Raw genomic sequence first — 9,010 nt, 5'->3', positions numbered from 1 at the left:
TCTAGCGCTAGAAGAAGAGGACGTGTTGGGTCCGCCCTATTTCGGCCCATGAATCCGAGATGAGCCCTTCCCCAAAGGGTTCACCCTCCCGTGAGATACGCCCAAATACACCGGCTCTGTGAAGTTGGAGGACTGGCTGGTCGACTACTCCACGGCCGTCAGCATAGCGAACGGTAACAAGCGCGTTGCCGTAAGGTACGTCCCGCTCATGCTTCAAGGTACAGCCTGGACGTGGCTTAACAGCATGAAGCCCCGCAGCATCAATAGCTGCGTTGATTTCACCGAGGCCTTCATCCGCAACTTCACCAGCACGTACAAGCGGCCTCCCAAGCCCCGACAGCTCTCCTTGTGCGTCCAAGGGCCCAGCGAATCGACTCGCGACTACCTCACGCGTTGGGCCAAGCTGCGCAACTCCTGCGAAGGTGTGCATGAGGTGCAGGCGATCGAGTACTTCACCACCGGGTGCCGAGAGGGCACCCTCCTCAAGCGTCGACTCCTTTGCGACGAGCCTGTGACGCTCGACGAGCTGCTGATCATCGCCGACAAGCACGCCACGTCCAACTCCTCCATGAAGGTGGAAATCCTAGTTGATGCATCCGGCAAGGTGGCACCTCAGGCTCCTCGGACTCCGGCTGGCGACACCAGTCGGCGGCAGCACCCAAGCGACAACAAGCGGAAGGCCACCCAGCCGGCTTCCACCAGCCGGTAGGTGGCGATAGTCGAGGACCAGCAGCCGGAAGGGCAGCAAGCGCCTAAGCGTCCGAAGGGTGGCAAGCCCAATTGGTTGCCCGCCTTTTCTTACGAGCAGACCCTTGATGCACCTTACAAGTTCCGTAGTGGCGCGAAGCCGTCCAACCACACCACCCGAAAGTGTCATTGGCTCACCAAGATTGCTAAGGGAGATGGCCTCCTACCTCCTCCGCCTGCTGGCCCGCCGCCTCCTCCTCCCCAGCAGCCGGCGACCCGACCAGTCGGTGCCATACAAGATGAGTACCCTGTGGAGCACGGAGCATATGTTGTATTCACTAGTGTGGCTGATGATAGACGCAGCAGACGGCTTGAACAGCAAGAAGTACAAGTAGTGGCCTCAAATACTCCAGAGTTCATGCATTGGTCCGAGAAGCCTATCAGTTGGAGCAGGGCCGACCACTCGGAGGTGATGCCCTCCCCAGCTCCTATGCCCTAGTCCTGGATGCTAGCTTTGCAACGGAGAGGCGGGCAACTCGTTTCTCTAGAGTCCTGATAGATGGCGGCAGCAGCATCAATATCCTGTACCGTGACACAATGGAGAAGTTGGGAATCAAACCGAAGAAGCTCCTCCCCAGTCGTACTGTATTCCATGGCATAGTCCCTGGCCTTTCCTGCTCACCAATCGGCAAGCCCCAAATTGATGTTCTCTTCAGAGACAAGAATCATTTCCTCCGTGAGCCAGTCTAGTTTGAAGTGGTGGACCTTGAGAGCCCCTACCATGCACTGCTTGGTCGACCTGCTTTGGCCAAGTTCATGGCCGTCCCCCACTATGCTTACCTCAAGATGAAGATGCCATGTACCAAGGGGATCCTGACTGTAGTCGGAGACTACAAGAAGTCGCCGCGGACAGCAGCCGGCTGGCCGAGTCCCTCGTGATTGCAGCTCATAAGCGACTCCATGACCGGATGGTGGCGATGGCAGGCAAGAAGCCGGAAATGTCACCCACCCCCAAGGAGTCGGAGGTTGAGTGCTCGTTCAAGCCGGCAAAGGAAACAAAGAAGATACCCTTGGACCCGGAGCACCCGGAGAGGCACGCCGTCATAGGTGCAAACTTTGACAGCAAATAGGAAAGCGAGCTCGTCGATTTCCTTTGTGATAATTGGGACATCTTCGCATGGTCTCCCAAAGACATGCCGGGTGTTCCGACGGATTTCTCCGAGCACAAACTACATGTCTGACCTGACGCCAAGTCGGTCAAGTGTAGCGACCCGACCCAAATGGCTCAAGTCTCTATGCTTAAGTGTCATCCCTGGATCGGTATGCTGACACACACAGTACTCAAGCATTTATAATAGAGGTAAATCACATGTATAAAGTAACGTAAATACTATTGCCTCAATCCAAATAGCGGAAGTAACAAGGTTGTGGATTCCCATCAACACCAACGGTAAAGTTGAGTGTAGAAACCGTAACCCTAACGTATCACTTACTTGTCGTAAGAATCCTGCAACATGAGATGTTGCAGCCATGTAGGTCAGTACATTGAATGTACTGGCAAATTCACACCATAGGATGAAAGATGAATAAAAGCTATCACTACATGCATATATGGCTGGTGGAAAGCTCTATGGTTACAATGTTTTTGCGAAAAGCCAATTTTTCCCTACAACAAAGGAATAAAATTTATTTAACTATCATGGTGGTTGTTAAACATTGAGAATGGTTGACAGCATTCTCAATCCCAATTGAGCATCATCATTAAACCCAAACAAATTATATTAAGTAACGTGATGAGATCAACATGATAATTGAAGTACTAGATACTCAAAACGTCCATAACCGGGGACACGGCTAATCATGATTAGTTTATACACTCTACAGAGGTTTGTGCACTTTTCCCCACAAGACTTGATCTCCTCCGTTTGTTTTCTCGAACTACACGGTGTTTAAGAAACGGATGACCGAGACATAGTTTTTCAGAAGCACTAGCACCTTATGATTGGGTAGAACGTACCAACCTACATCCCCTACATTTTCTAGTCTACCACTATAAGAGTTCGCACGACTTATTCAACTATGCTAGAGCCCATAATAGCATGTGGCTGCATACAGAAGTTTCTAGCATGAACAATCTTATGATCCCTTTGAGCCTGGGTGGCGGTCCAAAAACAAACAGGCAATCCTGGAATACCCAAGTGCTTCAATCCACCCAGATGTGTATTAAAGTTGCCACCTTAAATAAACCATTAATTTACAATCTCACATCTGTCATAGATACACTCACCCAATCCACCTCTACTAGCATAGCATGGCAATATAAGCAAACGTAGAAGTAACTCCCAAGGGTTTGATAATAAAACAGGTAATAGGTACTACCTCATCTACTTCCCAAAACCCACATATTGATTAGATCCTAATCATGCAATTGTTTAAGGATTGATCTAATGCAATAAAACTGGGTAGTAATGAGATATGATCAAAGTGTGAACTTGCATGTAATGTTGATGAAGATGATTCGCATTCAACTCCTGATAGTTCTATTCGTCTCACTCTGTTCAATCTATCGTAAGCAAGCAATAGTACCCACACATAAGCAATCACTCAAAAGATCGGAAAGAACGAAGAAAGCAATTCGGAAAACTTCAAAATACGGCAAATAACTCTTGAAACAGTAGACAATTTCTAACAGTACCAAAATTGAGTGAATTTGGCCTTATCATAAAGTTTAGGTTAAGAGCTTCAATTTGCAAAAAGAATCAACTAAAACGGAGTTATAGAACTCGAGTTACGATCAAACGAAGTTCAAATACTAAACTGCTTGAAATTCAAATTTTAAACTTCCCAAAACATGTTTAAGTTGTTTATCTGGATAGAGGGGATCGTAACAAAGAGGTGGGTGTTGGTTTCGTTGGATTTGGATAAACGGACAAAAAGTTGTGACCATTTGAATTCCAGGGGCTAATCTGTAGAAAAAGTATTCACAGATAGGTCCCTGGCCGAAATAAAATAAAAAGAAAAGGCTATTTATCGAACGTTCGCTAACGAACGCTAACGAACGAAGTACCGTTCGGTGCAAACCCTAACTAATGAACGTTCATAAATTAAATCTAACTAAAAAAACAAAAACGATATAAACCTAACTAACCGAAAAGAACCGAAATAAAACCGAACTAGGGTTTTACCAGTTGGGGCGGGTTTCTGTCGAAAAACCGGCGGCGGAACTCTGGCGGCTTCCCGCGGCGGCGGGCGTCGGCGAGGAATGGGGCGACGACTCCGGGCGTCGGCGGCGACGACGGAGTAGCGGGGAAGGGGCGGCGCGGAGCGGCGAGTGCACTAGTGACGCCGGCGGCAGTCAGCGGCGGTGGCGAAGTGCGGCCAGGGCGGCGGAGATGCGAGCGCCGGCGCCGGCAACATCTACGGCGGCGGCGCGACTACGAGGAGCGGCGGCGGCGAAAACGGGACCCAGGGGTCCCGTGGTGGCCTTTTAAAGGGGCAGGGGAGGGCGGTGGCGTGGGGAAGGGGGCATGAAGGCCGGGGTGGACACGGCGGCGGTGGCGGCCGGCGTGCTCGGGCGAGACTCCTCCCGGGGTCGGTGGCGGCACGCTGGGCTGGGCCGCGGCCCGTTGGGCCGGCCCAGTTCGGCGGCGGAGGAAGATTCTTTTTTTTGCACACAACAAAAATAAAATAAACCAATAATATGAAAATTTACTATAGGCATATAATATATCAAAATTTGCAGAAAAAGATTTTATACAATATGAATATTATTATAGCATCAAATAAAATACACAAAAATTCAAATAAAGCAAATAGTGCTACTGCTCTAATAAAATCCAATAAAAATCATTTTAAAAATACCAAAATAATTTCAAATTTATTTCTCTCCAATTTTCTGATGTAGGGAATCATTTTACCCTAATTTCCATATATTTTTATTTGGAGAAAATAATTTGAATAAAATTCAAATAACTCGAAATTGAAAATAAATTCAAAAGAACTTTGAATTTAATTCTTTGAAACTCCCAACTCATATTTCATATGTTTTGAAGAAGTCATTTTATCTTCGCTCATGAAAATCATTGAGTTGCATAAAGTTCCTGGGTTGGAAATATTTGCCAAATGAAATTCAATTATTTTCAACACCCCTTGTCATTTAAATAAATGGAAGAAGTCATGTCATCTTCTCTCCAGGGTTTTGTGGTGAAAAGAATTTGAATTCATGGAGACCAAAATGCAAAATGAAGGTTTGGGAAAGTCCTTTTATTCCCTCTCATTTAACTTTCAAAAGTTTCGAATTCACTCACTTTTAGTCAATCAATCACACAAGAATCAAACAAACAAACAAATCTATCTATTTAATATAATATTCCAAAATTTAAAATTTTGGGATGTTACATCAGGCAGCCCTTGCGCCGCCTGTCAAAAGAGAAAAGAAGAGTTGTCGGAGAAGAGATAGCCCGGCTTCTGGCAGCCAGATTCATCATGGAAGTGTTCTTTCTAGAATGGCTGGCCAATCCAGTTCTAGTGTTGAAGAAAAACAAGCAGTGGAGCATGTGTATTGATTATACCAGCCTCAACAAAGCCTGCCCCAAAGGTCCCTTCGCCTTACCAAGAATTGACCAAGTGATAGACTCCACAGCCGGATGCGAGCTATTGAGTTTCTTGGATGCATACTCAGGGTACCATCAGATAAAGATGAACCCAGCTGACAGGCTGAAGACCGCCTTCATCACACCATTCAGAGCTTTCTGCTACCTGACCATGACGTTCGGCTTGCGAAACGCCGGCGCTACATTTCAGCGTTGCATGCAGAAGTGCCTCCTCAAGCAACTCGGCAGAAATGCCCATGTCTATGTGGATGATGTGGCGGTGAACATGGAGAAGCATGGCACGCTGCTAGAAGACCTCAAGGAAACTTTTGAGAACCTGCGCCGATTTCAGATCAACCTTAACCCGAAGAAATGCGTTTTTGGAGTACCAGTTGGCCACCTTCTCGGCTTCCTGGTGTCAGAGCGCGGCATAGAGTGCAACCCTGTGAAGATCAAGGCCATTGAAAATATGAAGGTACCCACCCGACCGCTGGACGTACAGAAATTCACCGGCTGCTTGGCATCAATTAGCCGTTTCATCAGTCGGCTGGGCGAGAAGGCCCTTCCCCTGTACCAGCTCATGAAGAAGACCACTTTTTTTGAGTGGAACGCCAATGCGGACGAGGCTTTTCTCCAACTCAAAAAGATGTTGGCAACCCCGCCTATCCTGGCGGCTCCGACTGAGAAGGAGCCCATGCTCCTCTACATCACAGCCACCAGTCGGGTTGTCAGTATAGTCATGGTGGTAGAACACAAGGAGGAGGACAGAGCATTGCCGGTCCAGAGACCGGTGTATTACTTGAGCGAAGTACTGTCCGCCTCCAAGCAAAACTACCCACATTATCAAAAGATGTGCTATGGCATACACTTTGCCGCCAAGAAACTGAAGCCTTACTTTCAAGAGCATCCAATAACTGTCGTCTGCACAGCTTTGCTTGCTTAGATCATTGGAAGCTGAGATGCTTATGGCCGAGTGGCCAAGTGGGCTATCGATCTAGCCCCCTACACCATCTACTACCAGCCTCGCGGCGCCATCAAGTCACAAGTACTAGCCGACTTCCTCGTCGACTGGGCCGAGACCCAGTACTTGCCGCCAGCACCAGACTCCACCCATTGGCGGATGCACTTTGATGGTTCAAAAATGCATACCGGTCTGGGAGCCGGTGTCATCCTCACCTCTCCCAAAGGGGACAAGCTCAAATATGTGCTGCAAGTCCATTTTGCCACCTCCAACAACGTAGCTGAGTACAAGGCACTCATACACGGGCTCCGGCTTGCCAAGGAACTCGGCATTCGCCGGATCCTGTGCTATGGTGACTCCGACTTGGTGGTCCAACAGTCATCAGGCGACTGGGACGCCAAGGATGCAAACATGGCAAGCTACCGCTTCCTCGTGCAGCAACTCAGTGGATACTTTGACGGGTGCGAGTTCCTCCACGTGCCAAGAAACGACAACAAGCAAGCAGATGCCTTGGCACGGATTGGCTCCACCCGATAAGCAATACCAGCTGGCGTCGCCCTACGCCGCCTTCTCAAGCCATCCGTCAAGCCGTCCCCAGAATCAGATTCCATCTTCGTGCCAGCCCCTCCCAAAGTAGTCAGATCTGACTTGAGGGTCCCAGAAGCCGGCACGGGGACTTCAGCAGGCGGCCCGAGGACTGCTGCAGCCGCACCCGGCTCAGGGACTCCAGAGCCCGGCCCGGGGATTGCAGCAGTCGGCACGGGGACTTCTTCAGCTCAGCAGGCGGAAGCAGTTGCCAACCCGCCACCTCTCGGCCCAACCGCCCTCATACAAGTTGCCGTTGTGGCAGTCGAAGAAACAGCAGCACCATCCTGGGCTCAGCCAATCCTCAAGTTCCTATTGAACAAAGAGCTGCCGACTGATGAGATCTCGGCCCGACAAGTGCAATGGCGAGCAGCAGCTTACACCTTAGTCAACAGAGAGCTGGTACGACGAAGTGTCACCGGCATTTATCAGCGCTGCGTGGAGTCGGAGAAAGGCCAAGCAATCCTCAAGGATATCCACCATGGTGAATGCGGCCACCACGCGACCTCAAGATCACTTGTGGCCAAGGCTTTCTGCCATGGATTCTTTTGGCCGACTTCTCTAGAAGAAGCCAAAGAACTAGTTCAGAAGTGTCAAGGGTGCCAGAAGTTCCGCTCCAACCCACATTTGCCGGCTACTGCACTCAAGACCATTCCCATAGCCTGGCCCTTCACTGTTTGGGGGCTGGATATGGTGGGGCCATTCAAGACGGCGCATGGCGGCATGACTCATTTGCTCATCGCTGTGGACAAGTTCACTAAGTGGATAGAGGCAAAACCAATCAAGAAGCTGAATGGGCCGACTGCCGTGACCTTCATTGCCAACATCACCATGCGGTACGGCATACCACATAGCATCATCACCGACAACGACACCAAATTTGCCAAAGGGGCCTGGGCTCATTTCTGCGCGACGCAGGGCATCCGACTGGACTTAGCATCCGTTGCCCATCCACAGTCAAACGGCCAAGTTGAGTGAGCAAACGGCCTCATTCTGTCCGGCATCAAGCCTCGACTAGTCGAGCCTCTAGAGCGTTCGGCCGGCTGTTGGCTCGACGAGCTATCGGCCATCCTCTGGAGCATGCACACAACTCCGAACAAGTCAACTAGCTTCACACCCTTCTTCCTCGTCTAAAGTGCTGAAGCCGTCATCCCGATGGACATAGAGTTTGACTCCCCGCGAGTCACCATGTACACCAAGGCGGACGCCAAGGAAGCCCGAGGATACGGTGTCGACCTGGTGGAGGAGGGCCAGCTGCTGGCGCTCAGCTGGTCCGCCATCTACCAGTAGAGCCTGCGCCGGTATTACAACCGCAAGGTGAGGCCAAGATCCTTCCAAGAGGGAGACCTTGTGATCCGGCTCATCCAGCGAACAACCGGCCAACACAAGCTTTCGACACCTTGCGAAGGCCCGTTCATCATCAGCAAGGTGCTGGGAAACGACTCCTACTATCCGATCGACGCTCAGAAGGCGAGAGCACGCAAAAGAGATGATTCAGGCAAGCAGATGGAGAGGCCATGGAACGCAAACCTCCTCCGGAGATTTTACAGTTGAAAGCAGTATGTATCACGCTACCTTTTGTATTATGTACAAAGACTCCGGGTTCCCCGAGAAGAGCTCGGGGACTACCCTCCTTTTATCTACATGATAAGTGTTCTGCCTACGAGTGTGCATTATTTTATTATTTCTGCCTGGTACCGGGTTCGACCAGTCGACCCGGAGGTTTGCCGCTTTCTACTATATGCCGCCTCCTGTAGCCGGACAAGTAATATGTTGGCACCTAAAACTTCCTCTGTCAGAAGCCGCAGCTCGCGGGGCGACTGAATGGCGGACAGAGGTTGCAAAATAGTGCCCATATGAAAAATGGCTAAGGAAAAAGTGCATATAGTTAGGGCCGGCACAACACCTGTTCGGTCGGCTGCCGAGCAGCCGGTCGGCCGACTTCTGTTTCATTTGCCAAAACTCCAAACTGCTAAGTACTTGCCCTCCCGCAAAGGTTAAGTACTCAAACCAATTGCAGTCCGCAGAGTGGCTGCTTGGCTGGCAAGGGGGTAACTAAGGGAGGGCGGCAAAGGAAAAAAGCAAGGGGTATAAAGCAAGAAAACATAGACGTCGACAAAGCAAAGCATAAACGCTGATAAGATATTTAGATTGATACAGGCCTATCAGCCGGTATTCAACAAAG

Source organism: Triticum dicoccoides, chromosome 7B (assembly GCF_002162155.2).
Source record: "Triticum dicoccoides isolate Atlit2015 ecotype Zavitan chromosome 7B, WEW_v2.0, whole genome shotgun sequence".
Lineage (NCBI taxonomy): Eukaryota > Viridiplantae > Streptophyta > Magnoliopsida > Poales > Poaceae > Triticum > Triticum dicoccoides.
This window is presented reverse-complemented; position numbering follows the sequence as displayed.